The sequence below is a fragment of the Cimex lectularius genome, unplaced genomic scaffold, assembly GCF_000648675.2.
Source record: "Cimex lectularius strain Harlan isolate CLEC.00 unplaced genomic scaffold, Clec_2.1 scaffold154, whole genome shotgun sequence".
Classification (NCBI taxonomy): domain Eukaryota; kingdom Metazoa; phylum Arthropoda; class Insecta; order Hemiptera; family Cimicidae; genus Cimex; species Cimex lectularius.
Window position 1 is genome coordinate 569,185 of NW_019392807.1, and position 19,454 is coordinate 588,638.

A 19,454-nucleotide genomic window follows, 5' to 3' on the forward strand; every position below is an offset into this window, starting at 1 on the left:
ACTAGTGCCTACTGCTGAAAGTCAAATCCTTTCTTGTATCTTATCTTAAAATATATCTTCCGTGTTAACTACAAAATCTCAACCTCTGATAGATTTTACTCTCTGTGTCCCTCAAGGGCGCATCCTAGATTCACCACTTTTCAGCATATACACGGAAGAATTTCCTTAACATTCGAACAGAAATCCTCTCTGTGGTTCTGGGTTCGAAACCAGGCTTAACCCACTGAATTTTATTTGACAATTATATGAAAAACATAGTGCAAAGTGTGTCTTTCGACCTCGATTCCCAAGAGTAGTTAAACTTTAAGCCATCCTGTATGGCAGGACTTACTTTATTTATTTATTCATAAATATTACAGACATCTCCCAGTTCAATTGTATCTGTCACTAGTGTCTACTCTGAAAGTCAAATCCTTTCTGGTATCTTATCCTAAAATATATATTGCTTGTTAACTACAAAACTTCAACCTCTGATAGATTTTACTCTCTGTGTCCCTCAAGGGCGCATCCTAGATTCACCACTTTTCAGCATATACACGGAAGAATTTCCTGAATACTCGAATAGAAATCCTCTCTGTGGTTCTGGGTTCGAAACCGGGCTTTTATTTGACAATTATATGAAAAATATATTGTAAAGTTTTACCCCCTCGTCCACGACATCCAACAGGTAGTATGCCGATGTATGACAGGAATTACTTTACTTTACTTTACTTTTTTATAAATAAAAACTTGAGCTATGTCAACTGTTTTTATTGTGGGGGGGGTGGAGTACCAATTACCCATCTCCCTAATGTCATCTTCGAAGAAGAATGAAATGGTCGTCTGGTTTTGGTTAACGTCTGGGTGTAGAAATTTGCAAACATGAACACATAAATGTTATTATCATCAAACTGTATTGTTTTACAGAATCCAATTTTCATCATCGTTGACTATAATCTTGTGAACAAATCTGTTCTTAGCGCTTTCAGCTAAATGACCGTCGCTTACTGTAGAATGTCTCCAGTAAATGAGAAACTCCTGCCTCTGACAAAGCGAGCCTCTCCGAGCAATCTTTCAAGCATATCACGGATTATTTTCGATTAAAGATTAAGCTGTTGTTTTTTTTCTTTATTCAAACATGGCAAACGTTTGTCTCCATGCTTGACTTTTAAGGATTTTTAACTTAAATTAAACTGAAAGTGTTTATAAATAAATGTATAAACGTCAAAAGTTCAACTTTCCGAGCAAATATTATTTTTCAGTTTTCGCTTGCTGAAAAAAATACTGCAGTTAAAAACTTATTTGAACGTTTAAAGTTTTATATTAAATGCTATATTTTTCTTCGTGATCGAAGGTTAAAAATGGCTGAACACATAACAACAACAAAAAACAGCTTATTTTCGAAGTTTTTTTACGCAACGTGGCAGAAAGCCTGATGTAGCCGGCTGCTGTCATCCAAACTTTTATCAATAAGTTTTCTTTTCCGGATCGGAGGTATTTTTTCCAACGTCAGAATCTCTCACTTGAATAATGTTTTTCTCAATTTAAAAAAAAAAAGTTTTCGGAGCTTCAATATCGTAAGACCGCCGGAAATTTTAACGTCGTCCTTTAACTACCGCTAGGGCTAAGTAAATTCCGTCCCTTTCTGGCACATAGAATAATTTGAGTTCATCAAATATTAATTACAAACGTGCATAATTACACGTTTTAACATTTAAACACTAGGCGTAGCATTTCGTCGTGTAACATTTTCTAAGGGGGTGGATTCATCATACAAACTTCCCCCTGATGAATAATTTTGAATAAAATAATGGCATGAATAAAATAATGCAAAAGCACTTGTTAAACAAGTACGTAAATATTTATGCGAGCAAAAGTTCAACAGTCCAACATGGCTTTCCAATGCAAAATTCTAACCTCGACGGATATTTCCACATTCAACTACGAAACATGTAACTGAAGTATTTTAATAATAAATTTACATAATAGGATTTTATATCAATAGTTTTTTTATTATAAACAGCTTTAAATTTAAAATAAAGCACAAATGGTTTTGGTCTGCGAGTCGGTGAACTCGTGTTGAACCGGCACAAGGCCATTTACTGCGCCATCTTCAGTGAGACTGTCTGTCATTTTGTCCGAGTACGGTTATATAGTATTGAGTCCGTCGCTTGTCGCTGGGGGTGTGGTCATCGAGATCATTGGTGGCGGTTATTTCCTTTGCTAGTTATTATTTGTGCTTTATTGGATTTTTTTCTGATGTTGGTTTCGATGTTATGTTCTTCTGAACGTTTTCGTCTTTTTTTATAATGTGTTCTTAATGGTGTGAAGGTAGTGTGTGAATGTTTGTGCGTTCTTGTCTAGCGGGTTGGTTGTGTCTGTGTTTCTTTTTAGCAGTTTACCTATGTTAATGTACCTTAACGTCGGTCGTGAGTTAGTGACGTGCAATACCAATGGCGAGTGGCTCCCAGACTCCAATCTCAAGCTCCAAGATAAGCGCCAAATCGTTTGATCTTCACTGTCGTGAGTCGACAAGACGTACGAACGTCCTTATTCTTTTAATTCAACATTGACATTTTTTGTATTAACTTTCTCATAACCAATTCTCTATATATCTATATTTCTATATATTCGTTAACTTTGTTTTGTTTCTGGCCAGATTTTTAGTTTCCGTATTTTTATAACAAATTGTCAGTTAATAAATTTAATCATCAAACGAATTATTCATCTTTTTTTTAAGCCTTGAGTGCTTTACGCAACAGCCGGCAACTATCCCTGGTAACGCCGGACTTGGAGGGTAGATATCCAACACTCACTCCCGCCGGCGTCTACGAAACAGTATGTATAATAAATTATAATTTCATGTTGTAAGACAATGGTCTCTGCCGGGTTTCGAACCCAAAACCGCCAGCGTGACAAATACGATTAGGACGCCCTAACCACTCGGTAACGCGGTCCCCGGAATAGTTCAATAAATCACCTACATAACTCTATTCAATAAAGTGAAACGCGGAGCTAGAGATTGAAGAGAAGTTTGATGTATTCCGCCTGCAGAAAGTTCTTGTAATCCTTTTCGATTCTTACCGATACCCGGTACTCGTTAAGAGGTAAAAATTCGAGTGGCCGTATTCAGCGATTTGTTTTCAAAGCTGGAAGATAATGATCTATTTCTTAGAAGGGTCTACGATAAAAAGCGAATTATCTTGAGCGCTCACGGGGAAAGCTGAACCATCGTTAACCACTTCCTACGGTTCAGCCGAAAGAACGGAATTCGGTGGAATTGGCCTGGAATCCTTAACCAGGAAATTCCCGAAAACGAAACGGTCAATTCGGAGTAATACTGTTTTCAATTAAACCGAATAAATTCAGTTAACAAGTACTATTAGCGATTAGAACAGAATTGAGAACACCGTTTGTTCTCAACGGTTAAACTCGGTAAAAATTATTTCATTGAACTAATCATTATTTAAGGTAAAATCTTGCGAGCCGATGGAACTTTTAAAAAGCTGCTGATGTAATGTTCTAAAATAATATTTAGTCTGGTCGTCAATAACCATCACCGGTCTACATTATCCTACGTGCTTTGGTTTGCCGGATTCGACTCTGATTTTCGCCATCAATTTATGTCCATCGTTATTCTTTTTACTTCTGAACATAACTAAAGCTAGACTTACTGTTAGTTCTATTCTTGAAATTAAAGCTAGTTCCAGGGGCTATTGACAGCTAGGGGATTACAGTCCCGGACCCAATCAGCCATCCAAACCCATTCTCTCACTCACTCTGAAACTAATATAATTCAGGTCAATGGGTACTCAATATCCCACCATCGGCCCTCGATCACTGCATATTCACGCTAATAAATACATCCCAACATACACAAAGAAACACAAAACGAGATATCTATAAGTTATTATATATTCACTAGTTTTCGTGGTCCGCTTGACCAAATAATATCTTTCAATTAATTAATCTGTATTTAAGGTATTGGTTGAGTAAAAAAAAGTCAGTGTTACAAGCGGGATTCGAACCCACGACCTTCGGCCAAATGCGCCGCTGCTCTACTACTTGGGCTATCGTGACCTCGATCCACTTGGACACCAACTTCCCATCTCAACCGCACCTTTTGAAGTTTCCCTCCTTTTTGCCATTTTTCAAATGTCGTGCAATATATTTGATTCTCGGCGACAAATGAAATGGCCACGGAGAGCTTTAGTGAAGGTATACTTCATTTTAAACTAATTCAATTCACTAGTTTCATGGTCCGCTTGGCCAATTAATATATTACAATTAATTAAGGTTTTCAGTTGAGATAAAAAAGTCAATAGCACGAACGGGATTCGAACCCACGATCTTCGGCTTGATACGCCGCTGCTCTACCACTTGAGCTATCGTGACCTCGATCCACTCGGACATCAACTTCCTATCTCAACCTCACCTTTTGAATTTTCCCTCCTTTTTGCCATTTTTCAATTGTGTAATCTATTTGATTCTCGGCGACAAATGTTTTTATCTCAACCAATACCTTATATATTACACAGGGCGGGCTACCAGGACCCGAGGGGTTAAAAGCCTAGGTAGGCCCGTACCCCATCCCTAAAAGGTCCGGGACCTGGTCGGCTCACGAGTCCTCTATAAACCTTTTGGACCTATTCACAAACCCGAGGATTGTGGACAATTTTATCCTGGGGAGTGTTTTGGTTATGTCCTCTCCTTCGAAAGTATCAAATCTTTCCCTAGCATACCTATCGCATTCTGCAAGGTAGTGTCGAGCCGTTTCTTCTTTTGTTTCGCAGAAGCGGCAGAAGGGGTCTGGTAGAGTACCCATTATGAAGAGGTGTCTTCTCAAGGGGCAATAGCCCGTTAAGATACCTATCAGCCTCCTAATTCCCCTCCTCGAGTTAGAGAATAACCATTTCGCTTCTTTTGGTTTGATTTCCTTCAGAAACTCCTTCGATTGCCTGCATCCGAGGGACATGTTCCAATCCTTAAGGAATTGTTTCATGCCCCAGCTACTTATACTCTCTTTCGCTGTGCTTAAAGAGTGGGGTAATACCGGTTGTGGCCCGACAAACGCAGTATTTGATCCTTCCTTGGCCAGGCTGTCCTCCTCCTCGTTGCCATAGTGCCCCTTATGAGCAGGTATCCATATGAGGGTTACCCTATTCTCATACCTGGTGAACCAATACCTTAAATACAGATTAATTAATTGGAAGATATTAGATTAAGATGTTGGTGAAGCGGACCACAAAAAGTAGTGAATTTAATAAGTTAAATGAAGTATATCTTCACTAAAGTATCCTTGGCCATTTCATTTGTCACCGAAAATCAAATAGATTACACATTTGAAAAATAGCAAAAAGGAAGGAAAATTTAAAGGTGGGGTTGAGATAGAAAGTTAGTGTCCAAGTGGATCGAAGCCACTATAGCTCAAGTGGTAGAGTAGTGACGTATTTAGCCGAAGGTCGTGGGTTCGAATCCCGCTTGTGACACTGACTTTTTTATCTCAACCAATATCTTAAATACAGATTAATTAATTGGAAGTTATTATATATAGTAAAATAGCCCTGTATATTCCAAAAATTGAACAGGGGACTCAGATACAGATGCTCAATAACAGTTCTCCTGTCGAGTGGCATACACGCTCTTTATATGGAGCCAAGGAGTGGCAACCTTCAATTAAGTGGGACACATGGAGCAACTTACAAACTCTATTCATACCGGACTTTGGCCAAAAATAAGTGTCCGGGTGTCAACTTCTCATGGCTTGCTCTTAATCGGGTGAGGATGAGCCCTCTTCTTCGATTAAGATCTTCTATCATTTAACTTTTAGAATGTAATATAATTCGCAATAACCAATTATTTATTTTTAACATTATAATTGTTGGAATTTATTAGCAATATTACATTTAATACATAAATCCCGTCCATTTATGTAATTTTATTTAAATGTATATCATGTTAGAAGTTACATATGATTTTGGCCTGCCTAGGCTTTTTGATCGCGCGGACTCGTTTCGACTTTTAACCAACTTAAGTTCGCCTGTGTGTTCTTTTGTCAGCCGGGTCTTTTTTATAGGTTTGTACATTAATTAACGAGTATGTTAATTAAAACACATTTCCAAACCTCAAAAGCATCAGCATCTCCCTATGTCCAACACCCTATCAGCTTTCTGCCATATCTGGGCAAAATCCATTCCTGAAACCCCTGGCACACACATCCCATTCTCGAAAGCTCAAATTTCATTCCAAACCTCGGTTTGAGGCTACATCACTAATTCAAGACTGCCACAAGGTAGTAGACATCATCGCATCCTCCCTTCACCATAAGGAATGCAGCTATGGTGCTTTACTAGACATGAGGCGGGTCTTCGATCGAGTGAGTAGCGCCCAGGCTTGCTCTGAAGGGTGTATTCTTGGAAGGCAGCATTCTCGGTCCTATATTTTAGTATACACTGCACATTCCTATCAATCCTGATATGGTACACCTCACATATGCAGTTACCACCTTCACTCTGCCATTCAACACTGCCAGGGGTGGCAGACATCATCGCATCTTCCCTTCAGCATAAGGAATGCAGCTAGGGTGCTTTACTGAGACATAAGTCTTAGATCGAATCGTATTAAGTCGTATAAAGCTAGACGCATTGATATAGTATTGATTTTAGAGAGTAATATCCGCTTGAAAAATACAAATTCAATTATTAGTTTTGTGGAAGAGGAGATTATTTTCAACGAACTACACAAGATTTAATTATCTCGAGCTTATTCTTTATATTCTACTTTTTCCTACTTCTTTCTTCTTCGCTGTCGCCGCTTTTGTAATAGAAAGAGACATCCATCGAGCTGTGTTTCGAGAGAGTCGTACTCAGTGGGAAATGGTAACGAAAACCTCTCAAATACTAAAGCCGAACGGGAATCCAGGGGAAATACTAATAGGGAACTTCTGATTGTCACTCTGGCCGGATAATTGTCCAAGTTGGAAGGGTTTGCGCGTTCTATCATCCGAGAAGGGACGACAATGTCTTTCGAGGGAAGGGGAAAAAATAAAGTTGAGATATTAACGACCATTTCTCCAGCCCCTTTAACTTAGAAACCATTCGGGTGTCGCAAAATGTACGATGAAATTGCCCGCAACTGGGCAGAAAATTAAAATTCCATCTTACTAACACCCAATGAAAGTCAATGACCAAGTGTCTGTCTAATTGTAAGTATAACGTATCAATCAAAATCGATAACGGCTAATAGAATATAATTTATATAAACAGAAGGGTTGTTCCAGATTAAAAACCGTTTACACCGTTTAATTCAGCATCAAAAAACGTTCAAAAACGTGCACGAGTCATCTGAAATTGTCAAGCCCGCTATGCTGTATAGTTAACATATTTTTGCCTCATGAGAAACTAGACCAAAAAAAAAAGATTTCGTGACTCGGTTTGCTAAAAATGCCAAAAATAAAATGGGGGGGGGCGAAATGTTAAACTGGCCATGTCTATTGAAACGTATTTTAAAAATAAGAGATAATTTTTTTTATATCAGACTAAATGCTTTAATCATTCTAGTATTCGGTGTATTTGTGACACCGGGCCGTCTTCGCCCTGCAGCGGGATAGCACAATAGCCACCGGTTTGTCGTCGCAAAAATGAATAACGAGTAATCACAGTGTTGAAAATAAATACACACATTTGCATGCATAACTGTCTGAAAAAAATCGTAAAGTTCACAACGAAAGTATATTAATAAAAGGGGGCAAAGCACGGTTTTATAGAAGCGACGGTGATGATGATATGTGGGTGGGTGCCGTTACTGCAACCTGGTCTTGTGGGGAGGAACAAGACCTCAAAAAAAAAAAAAAAACATGAAAATCACACTATGACATAAAATTGTATAATGTTATCATAATTACTGGTATAAAAGATATAAACAATATTTATATTAAGCTCTTGATAAAACCCTCTCACATATTGGATATTATCTGTCTTGGAGTTATTTATTAGAATAAAAATACATCTTTTATTTGATGATACGAAGGATGTATGTTGTGTTTTACATTGGATCGGCTCGTGTCCAGCCTTTTCGGGTACATGCACCCCATGAAAGGGCGTTAAGGACCTTCTCGTGCTTTGACACATTCCTTCTCAGAAATAAATTGACAACAATAAATGTATTCCCACTGCGCAATTTCTCTTGTCAGGCTTCTAAAGCACAAAACATCGCGACGGCTTCCTCCTTTTCGAGAAAACATATAAATGAACACTTCCCAAATAGGAAATCTCATAGTTATTATTAAAATTGTGTGCCAAGTCGTTTATTACGCCATACCTTTACAAAGCTGAATTCTTGGAACTTGGATCGAGGTGTTTCGCCTCGTCTTCACATACGAGTCTAAAGCCGGGAACAAACTTACCCGATGCAACCCCATGCTACTCTACCCGACGCAAATCCAAAGTCCAGTTTTCCATAAGATTGTATTACCCCGATGCTATGCTATGCTACCTTACTCTACGCTCTGCGATCCCCGCCGTCCAGATTTCCGTCGGGTAGCAACCAGTACAGTCGAAGACAAAAGAACCGGACACTCATACTTTTATTCAAACTACATTTATTATTGCAGTTATATTAATTACAACATACTTATTTTAATATAAAACAAATTAACTGAGATCAAAACTTCATTATTTTTTAAAATAAAAAAATTAATTTTAATGGTTTGGTAGAAAATCAACCAAAACACTAGAATACCATTTTTTGATATAATGAATTTAACTAACAATTTATTACATGATTTTGCTCATAAAATTTAACTATTATTAAACTGAAATTATAAAAGGTAAATTTGAAATTAAAAATCATTAAACCGAAGTTATAAAAGGTAAATTTGAAATTAAAAAGCATTAAACTGAAGTTATAAAAGGTAATTTTGAAATTAAAAAGCATTAAACTGAAATCATAAAAGGTAAATTTGAAATTAAAAAGCATTAAACTGAAGTTATAAAAGGTAAATTTGAAATTAAAAAACATTAAACTAAAGTTATAAAAGGTAAATTTGAAATTAAAAAGTATTAAACTGAAGTTATGAAAGCTAAATTTGAAATTAAAAATGGTAAAAGTTAAAAGTTTTGGTCATTTTTTTCATAATTTAATTATGATTCATATTTTTCATAATATCACTGAACGTCAATTTATTAAATGTTTATATAAAAGTGAGTTTTTGATAACAGTAACTTACAAATATAAAAAGGAATGTCATTAACAATGGAGAAAAAGGGAATTGTAAATTTTCTAATTCGTCTTTTAATTGGATATATTCTGAAATAATTATGCCTTAAACACCTAAAATTTCCAAAGCATATTGGATTTTAAGATGTAGGTATATTTGTTAATAAATAAATAAGTCTTGCTGTACACACGGATTTTTTTTTACCAGGTCATTATTGAACAGTATTTTTTCGGCCGTAAACTTTTGCAATCTGGAAAAAAGAAATAATAGGGTGAAAGGTGAAAAGGGAGCAGTGAGAGAAAATGTGTTGGATGTTTCTACGCCTTGAATGTAGCAGAATGCCGTCACGAAGGGTGACCTATTTTCAGCCCTTGTGTAGCCCCGACGATGTTACAAAAAAAAGTCTTGACTAACTTAAAAAAAGCTGGAAAAATTAAGTAGTCCCCTTGAAATATGACAACTTGTACTCTATGCATGTGAAGGGTAATTTATATTTACTTTATATTATTTTTATTTTGCTCCTATTGAAAAAAACAATAATAATAATAATAAAAAGACATTTTCACTTTGTCCTTTGTTTTGAGCGTTTTAAACTTTGAAAAATGTTTACAGATTTATGAATTTTAATTGGCCTAGAACTTACAGCATTTTTGTAAAAAAAGTTTACAGTTTTTAGGAGTAAAATATATCTTTAAACTGGAACGGTGTCCCCTTATAATAATACAATTTCGTGATTTTTCAACATTAGATTCGTTTATTTTCCCTTGGGGAACCAAAAAAAAAAATAATAATAATAATTATCAAACATATTCGGGTTCTAATCAATATTTTTTAAAATAATTAAGATCATTATTACATTTTTAAATTTGACATGTTTATCTGTTAACCCGTCCGCTTTGTGTTAATTTTTGCGCTTTAGAAGGGAATAAAAACGCAAAAAAGTGACCTGTCATCCCACGTCACTCCACCCACGTTCTACTTCCTTACTTCCACATTATCCTCTACTGTTCGTCCCCTTCGCCCAGGAGCAATGCTTTTCCACAATAACCCTTCCATCCTTTATAATTTCCGCTTTCCTCTGAATCTCCACCACTGGGTGTTGATGATTTATTTCCCATTTAAGAGCGTCTGGAACTGCTGGAACCGGGACCCGCCGTAATAACACCTTTGTGCCTTATTTTCTCTCGGTAAAAAAAGAAGGAATGAGAAAACAAATATAACGCCTGGAATTGCCGTTTTGAAGATTGAAAATTTAAAAGAAAAAAAAGATGATAGCGAAAGAATTGAATATGTGCTTACATGACCAACATTTTTTTAACCTATCCTAACAGCCATGAGGCGGGCTGTCATGGTACTACCCGACGTGATTCATAAACACACTACTAAGATACAATCGGCTTTACTCCTAAACTCCATTCTCGCTAATAAATACATTTATCCGCTTTACAAAGTGACTATTACAATTAAAAACATTATAGGTTCGTTTCCAGCTGGAGGTGAAGTGTCGCTAGACAGACTTGTTAACCCCAACCCTCTATGTTACGACTTGTTTGTATTTAGCTGAAAAAATACTTTAATCAATATTTTGATAATAAGACTTTTTATTTGGTGTTTATTTAATTATTGGTGTTTTAGTTTTTGCTATTAATTGGCGGACACCTCATGCTATGAGTGTTTTTAATTTCTTATCGCTTCACATGGTCCGTCTGCTCTCGCCGTGTTGGGAATTCTGAGCCAAAGAACGCGCATTTGTCCCTACTGTAGAAAAAGGGGTGACAGCCCACATGATTGAAGGGTGTCATTCTTTGGATCCGTACAGAGAGCGTGTAGGTAGGTACCCCCAGGTAACAATGCAGGTTTTATTGTATATATAGATTTTTTCCGTCAAATTAACTCTTTATCATTTCTATTAAACCATTTTTAATTTCAAAATAACTCTTTCTTTAAAATATTAAAAATTAGGAGAAATATCAGCATGCAAAGTACAATTCTTGTATTTTTGCCATTTTTTAGTATAAAAATAATTATGCCTTTAGGAAACTTTATAAAAATTAATTACAATTAAAATAAATAGTTATACAAAATTCAATATAAAAATAACGAATTCCTATAATTGGAACATATCCAAAATACCACGTGATAATTAATTACAATTAGAATTTAGAATTATATCAAATTCAATATAAAAACAAATGAATTTTGTACTCAGTCGAGATTTTTAAAACATAAAATCATTATTTTATAGATCAATTATTTTATGTTTTTAAAAATCTTGCATTAATAGAAGAATAATTTATTGTTATATTTAATTTTTAATATATATGTCATAATATGTGTCATATGGTTTTCTCCGAGGCCAATAATTTTTTTGATTCTCAAATGTACAACAATTTGACGTTGAATGCTTATATTTCATATTATCTCCTAAGATTTTTAATGGTTTAAAGAAAAGTTTAATTTGAAACGAAAAAGGGCTAATCTGAAGTTAAGGCTTCAATCCGTTAAAGCTTCAGATTAACCCTTTCTTTAAAGCATAAAAAAACGCAGGATCATAATCATATGATTTATACCATCTCCTAAGTTTTGCAATGTTTTAAAAGAAGGGTTATTTTGAATTTAAAAAGGGTTAACTGAATTTAAAGAAATTAAAAAGAGTTAATTTGAAATTACAAAAAGTGAATTTGAATTTAAAAAGGGTTAACTAAAGAAATTAAAAAGGGTTAATTTGAAATTACAAAAAGTGAATTTGAATTTAAAAAGGGTTAACTAAAGAAATTAAAAAGGGTTAATTTGAAATTACAAAAAGTGAATTTGAAATTAAAAAGGGTTAACTAAAGAAATTAAAAAAGCGTTAATTTGAAATTACAAAAAGTGAATTTGAAGTTAAAAAGGGTTAATTTGAAGATGAAAAAGTTAAATTCACGTTTAAAAAAAGGTTAATTAGAAATTAAAACGTTAATGTTAAAAATTATATGAAATCAAATATAAGAACAAATGGTTCTTCTATCTTTTCGGAATTTAAAAAAATATACATTAATTATTTTATATTTATTAATACGAGAATAATTTGTTTTTGTATTTCATTTTTTTTCAAATTTTAATTGTGTCATACGGTCTTTTAAGAGACCGATCAATTTATATTTTGAAAAACCCTCAAAAATACAGGAATCCTTTATTTTCATATTAAATTAAAAGTTAAAAAAGATTAATTTGAAGATAATAAGGTTAATTTGTCGGTATACTGGAATTATTAATTTTTTAATGCGTTAAAAAACGGCTTATTTTGAAATTAAAAATGGTTGAATTAATTAACTTAAATAAATTATCAATTAATTATATATAAATAAGAAATTATTTTAAACTTGGTTGAGTTAAAAAGGTTAATTTGACGGAAACAGGCTTTTGTACAGGAATTTTACTTTACGTGCTTATATTTCATACCATCTCTAAGTTTTTGTTTTAAGGAAGGAGTTAATTTGAACTTTAAAAACAAAGGAGAATTTGAAGTTAAAAAGAGTTAAATTCAAGTTAAAAAAGATTTATTTGCAATAAAAAAGGGTTAATTTAAAATTAAAAAGAATTAAATGATATAGAAAATTAAATATAAAAAGAAATGATTCTTCTATCTTTTTGAGATTTAAAAAACATAAAATTTTATAGACAAATTATTTCATATTTTTTAAATCTCGCATTATATTTTTTTTAGAATCGTTAGTTTTTACTGTTAATTTTTATATAAGTTTTACTACTATTTGAAAATTATTACCACGTCACATTGTAACAAATTGACAAAATAATCTTTTATTTTGATAATTAATCTATGTTATTTGTTGGTATTTAGCTGGGAAAAAAAAACTTCAACCAATTTTATGATCATAAAACTTATTTAATTATTCGGCGTTTTATTTTGTGATATTAATTGGTTAGGTACATTTAAGGCTACTCCATTCTCTGAGGGTTTTTACTCTCTTATCGCTTCACATGGTCCGTGGGCTCTCGTTGTTTTGTCGAATGAAACGAAAACCAGCGAGAATAAACGGACCCAGTAAAGTGTCGAGTTTAAAACCCGGACATTAATTATGGCGAGAAGCCGAAATGCATTTGACAAACCAAATCTAGGTATGTATTTATGTATAGGTGGCTCCGATCATGCGGTATTCGCCGAATTGGTGCCGGAATACACTGACAAGCAAAACAATTCCGCCCAATTGATTTTTTATTATTTTCTCGATAAAAGAAAATTCTGCCCTTAATTTGACTCATTGTTTTGACCAATAAATATTTGTTTATGCTATGTTTTAAATTGGGAATATCAATTAGAAATAAACACATTTAATTCTTAATCCAAAACAAGGATAAAGAATTTTTCAATGTTTACTTTTTACGGAATTTAAAATGTTTATTCAGGCTCATTTCTAAGCTGAAGCAATAAATTGTTTAGTGTTCCGCTTTGTTTTCTTAATTTCAATTTTTAAACTTACAAATGCCACTTAGTGCTGAGGATGTTTCACGTGGTGTGGCACTTATTGATGATGGACGTTCCATCAGGTATGCGGCTATTGCCATAGGAGTTCCCCATGAAAGACTGCGAGACGCCGTTAGAGGTTTTCGAGAAACTGGGTCCTACCATAAAAGGCCCGGTTCTGGACGCCCTAGGGTAAAAGAACCACAGGATGGCCGTTTTTGGAGTTTGAGAATTTTGCGAAACCGGCACCTTACTATTGTTCAAGCGCACTATCAGCTCCAGGAAGTTCGAGGTGTCCAAAATTCTGAACGTACTGCTCGAAGAAGATTAAATCAGTATAGACTGATGGCTTTTCGCTCCGTAAGAGGACCAGAATCGACCAATTTTCACGGCTCGCATTTGCTCCAGAACATAGCAGAACCAGTCTGTGGACCGATTGGTCTTCTGTACTTTTTACAGATGATTGTAGATTTGCTCTATGATCCCCAGATAAAGTGAAGATAAAGTGAAAGAGTGTGGAGAAGGCTAAATAAAAGGTACGAAGTCTGTAATTTTTCCCAGAGCCAACTTTTCAACGTAGCTCAGTCATGGTGTCAATAGAGAATCGCACAGAGTTGGTTGTTGTTCCTGGAGAGGCATTGACGGCTACTCGCTATGTGGATGAAATTTTCGAACATCCTGCGACGCCTATCCTCGATGAAATCAGCGACAATCCTATTCGAATCTAATGCCCGTCCACATGTCGCTTTCATAGTACTCATAGTACAAATATACCTTCAACAGCATAACACCAGGGTCATCGCCTGGCCAGCCCGTTCTCCAGACTTGAACCTCCTCAAACATTTATGGGATAAACTTAAAAGACGAATAAGAGCACGCCCATCACTTCCTGATACACTATCTTGAAAGATCTCTTCGTGAAGAATGGGCTAACCTCCAGCAAAGAGACATTTCCAGTCTGGTAGAACGTATGCTGAGGCGTATTCGAGATTTATCATTTTACTTAGCAATTTCCTTTGTTACAACAAAGACTCAATTATTATACGTTAAAAAACGTGAAACTTTGATCAATATATGAAAACATATACAAATCAAGTTATATTACAAGTGGGTGGAAATTTTTACCTGATAGTGTAGCTTGCCTGTGCATACGCACTACGGAGTTCGTACAACCAGCCGGTTTGTGCGTAAACAGCGTATTTGCCAAGTGCCGTGCGAGTCCTCAACTTACTACCAATCGTGATGGACAAGTGTGAAACTGTCATTATAGCAGCTGCGGCTACTCTTTTGTGCAGTAGCTACAAACTCAGTAACAAATCAATCGCAGAGCACTGTTGCCCCAACGTACTTTCGATCCTTTTTCACGCATCGAATACCTCGTTCCGATTTCTGTGATTCGGAAGAGAAGCGGACCAAATTGTTGGTTCAGCTTAGTACAGATCGAAGAACTCCAAGACTGTTATGTTGAGCCAATCCATTTCTAACTGACAGAAGCAACGCTATGATGTTCTTTCATAAATACATCTATACTAAGTTATGAATCGTTTATTATTGAAAAATAAATAGCTGTGTCGATTAATGATTACAGTACATCATCCCCATACACTCCTCGAGACTCACTTTCACAAGGCAAGACCCGAAGAAGACGATAAGCTCAAACATTTCCCCCTTCTCTGTTTCACATTCCCAGTTTTTAGTTTGGCGTTGTCCGCCGGTATACGGTCTCCCTAAGGTGCGGCGGGGTGGTGGTTGGGTAAAAATCTGTTTAGTACGGTTGATTCCCGAATGTATGGATACTTTCAATTCGTCTACTTCACGAATAATTATGCACTTTGAAGCAGATAAGGAAGCCTAAAATTAACAACAAAATTACCCCAGTATTGTGAGCACCGAATATTCTAACTCGGAGGATGACCGAGCATCCATCCTCCCGGGAAACCTATGCTCGGCATTCGGCGAAAACCGCATGTCTGGAGCCGTATTAGGCTACGGTTATTATGGATGCTAATTCTGACGAAATTTTGTTCTGACAAGCACGTCCGAAATCCTCATCAGAACAAATTGGTTACATTGTGCGCGTTTTCTGATAGTCAGTACGTTTCTGCCTCCCGGCAAAATTGTTGATTAAGCTTTTGTTGATAGGTGGTGGGAAAACAGAGCACGTTAACCACTTATTTTCCACAAGAGACGAGAAGGGAGAATTTCAAACGTATTGCTAGTCCCTTAAAAAAGGCATATTAATCCGTGTATGCTTAGCGATCATAATTGACCATATTAATTAAAATGTAATTTGAAAAATGGCAAAATGAGGGAAAATTCGGAAGGTTGTAGGTTGAGATTAGTTGGTGTCCGAGGGGATCGAAGTCACGATAGCTCAAGTGGTTAGAGCAGGGGCGTATTGAGCCGAAGGTCGTGGGTTCGAATCCCGCTCGTGACACTAATTTTTCGTCTCAACCAAAAACCTTAAATGTTTTTTAAATTAAATTTATTTATTAAAACTGGTCTTATTAGACCAACCATTAATTTTACAATAATATTATAGAATAAATTAATGTTTAAATTATTATAAACCCATTGGTACAATAAGATTTACATTTCACTATTCACTTTTAACTACACAAGTTCATATGGCTTTGTTCTTTTTAATCTTCTGACCATGCTTCAGTTATGTAAGAATTTGGTCGCTTCCACATTCTCGTGCTGGCTGAGGCGAGCCTGGTGTTTGGCGGCAAATCTTTGTATTTCCGCCAGATTTCAGGGATCTGAAGATCCCTATGTAAGTCCTTATTCCTTATGTACCAAGGTGCATTGACCATGTTACGTAAGATTTTATTTTGGAGTGTTTGTATGATTTTGATATTGCTGTGTTTGGTACAACCCCATAGTTGAATACCATATGTCCACATAGGCTTTATGATTTGTTTATATAATAATATTTTATTCTGTATTGCAAGATTGGAGCCACGTCCTATCACCCAGTATAGTTGTCTATACCTTAAACCTATTTCTGTCCTTTTTTTCTTCACGTGTTCTTTCCATCTCAGCTTGGCATCTAAGGTCATTCCCAGATATTTAGCTGTATTGCTGTATCGTATAGTAGTTCCATCAATTGTGAGCGACGGAACATGGTCCACCTTTTTGTTTGTAAAGATTAGATGAACTGATTTATGTTGATTTAGCTTGATTTTCCATTTTTTTTGTCCATTCCTTTATCTTATTACATGCATTTTGGAGGATTTTGGTTGAGTGGGTGATAGTCGGTCCTAGTGATATCACCGCTGTGTCATCTGCAAACGTTGCAATTTTTACTCCATCTATTTTCGGAAAATCACTGGTGTATAACAAGTAAAGCAGTGGACCTAATATGCTACCTTGTGGCACTCCTGCATTTATTGTTTTTAATTTTGAATATTGATCTTCTTGACTCTAAACAGTCTGCCAGTTAGGTAGGAACTGATAATATCGACATACTGCTTTGGTAGCATACCTTTTAGTTTATTGATGAGTCCTTCGTGCCAGACAAGGTTCAAAAGCTTGTGAGACATCAAGGAAGATAGCAGAACAAATTTGTTTTTCTACGAGAGATTTTTCTATTACGTCCGTTACTCGGTGAATTTGGTCTATTGTTGAGTGTCTTGTTCGGAATCCAAATTGGTGGTCAGGAATGATTTTCTTTATTTCAACGATGTGTTTTATTCGTTTTAATAATAACTTTTTTAATAATAACTAAGAGTTTAGACACTGAAAAACCTTAAATAAAAATTCACTAATAACGTGGTCCGCTTGACCAATTAATATATTACAATTAATTAAGGTTTTTAGTTGAGATGAAAAAAAGGTTAACGGTACGAGCGGGATTCGAACCAACGATCTTCGGCTAGATACGCCGCTGCTCTACCACTTGAGCTATCGTGACCTCGATCCACTCGGACACCAACTTTCCATCTCAACCCCTTAAATAAAAAGAAGAATGGCACAATTACACAAAAGACAAACACTTTGAGCCCTGAAGATGATCTCAATAAAGATCGAAACGTTGGCACGATAAAGAAAATGTTTTTCTGAAACCTACATCACACCAGACCGCATCTCACGATTTCTGAATATTTATAAAAATTATTTAATTATGATGGTTAGGAAGACAATTTATCAAAGCACCGGAATACAATTTATTGATAGAAATGAATTTAACTAACAATTTATTTCATGGTTTTCCTCATAAAATTACACCATTTTCGTCGAGTAGCGTCAGAACAGGCCACTCAAATTTTTTGTAGTTTATTTCAAACTATGTCTATGTAATTTTGTCGTTATATTAATTGCAATAGTCTTGTGTGTCGTGTTAAACACCGCACATATTAATTGAAATGAAATTTGAAAAATGGCAAAAAGAGGGAAAATTCGAACGGTTGTAGGGTGGTGTCCGAGGGAATTGAAGTCACGATAGCTCAAGTGGTTAGAGCAGGGGCTATTGAGCCGAACGTCGTGGGTTCGAATCCTGCTCGTGACACTAATTTTTCATCTCAACTAAAAACCTTAGATAAAAAGAATTATTCATTAGAATAATTAATATAGAAAATTATGACCAGTAACAAAATATGATTAATTGCTAATGTTGATTTCTTGAGCAACTTTCTCCCACTTTGGCCGAGAAATAGCTCTTTTGTGATATTTTTTGTCGGTCATGTCCCACAAACACCGATTCTCAAAAACAAGACTAATCAGTTTATCCATGGTGAAATGCCCTGTGTAAATTGAAAGTCAGAACGCATGAAAAAATCAAACTGGTTTGATCGCTCGAATGGTTCTGACGACATCGTGAGCGTTCTGACATGCATTTCACTGCCAAAGTTCGTTGGAAACTCCCGTTGGAAAACAAGTCAGAACAAAATTTCGTCAGAATTCGCATCCATAGCAACCGTAGCTTTAAGTATTGTAAAATCCGTTGTCGTAATTTTTAGAAGTAAAATTCGGCCAAAATATTAAGACTGTCAAATAGTTTTTTGAAAAGGTGTAAATGAAAAGAAAAAATGAAAGATTACTTTTTGCCCGAAGACAATTTTTAAGCGTGTTTTACGATGAGAAAATCTGCGAGTCGATATCCCCCCTGAGGCGGATATTAACGGGGTAAAAATTATTACCCGGGGATGAGGCGAAGATTTTTAACGGGCTCGACAATAAAAATAAGATGGTTAAAAGCAGCACGTGTTTTGTGATGATCGACAAAAAGGTGTCAAACAATTTCGTGGCAAGAGGAAGGAGGTTTGATGAGGCAGTTTGTATCGTCTGTCGGACTGGGAGGCGGCCTCCTCCTCCACCTCCGCCGTTTCCGTCGCTCATATCCTTCGAACCGGCTAGACTAAACGTCCCCGTCTGGAACGGAGGCGGTAAAATTTCAAAATCGAATCCGACTCCCGTTGAAACTGAGTCCGTTCTATCCGAAAACGGGCGAAGAGGACGGTGAGCCGGCTAGGAATACGTGCGCCGAGGCTCCTTCCAGCAAATCGATGTCTGTACTACCCATTGTACAAATATTTCTACCCCTCTTCTACTACACTTATAGGAAATATCTCATGCTCCGCCTAACTCTTTTAACCACCGATTTACCTTATGTTATTCTATGCTATACCCTCTTTTAATACTTTCTTAAAATATTAATCACTCCGGGAGTTGTAGCAGTACTTGGGTACTCTTTCCCGGCACGACCGGCCTCTTAGCGTCCTCGATTGTTTCAAAATTGTTAGCTAAAACATTACGGAAAAATACGAACTACGTTTCAACCGCGTTTCCCTC

The 19,454-nt window shown here is 35.8% G+C and overlaps 1 protein-coding gene across 2 annotated transcripts in view; it reads right to left on the reverse strand.

Moving 5' to 3' along the window:
• LOC106664727 (voltage-dependent calcium channel subunit alpha-2/delta-4) overlaps positions 1 to 19,454 on the reverse strand; it is a 186,223-nt gene that overhangs the window by 164,760 nt on the left and 2,009 nt on the right. The window lies entirely within an intron of this gene.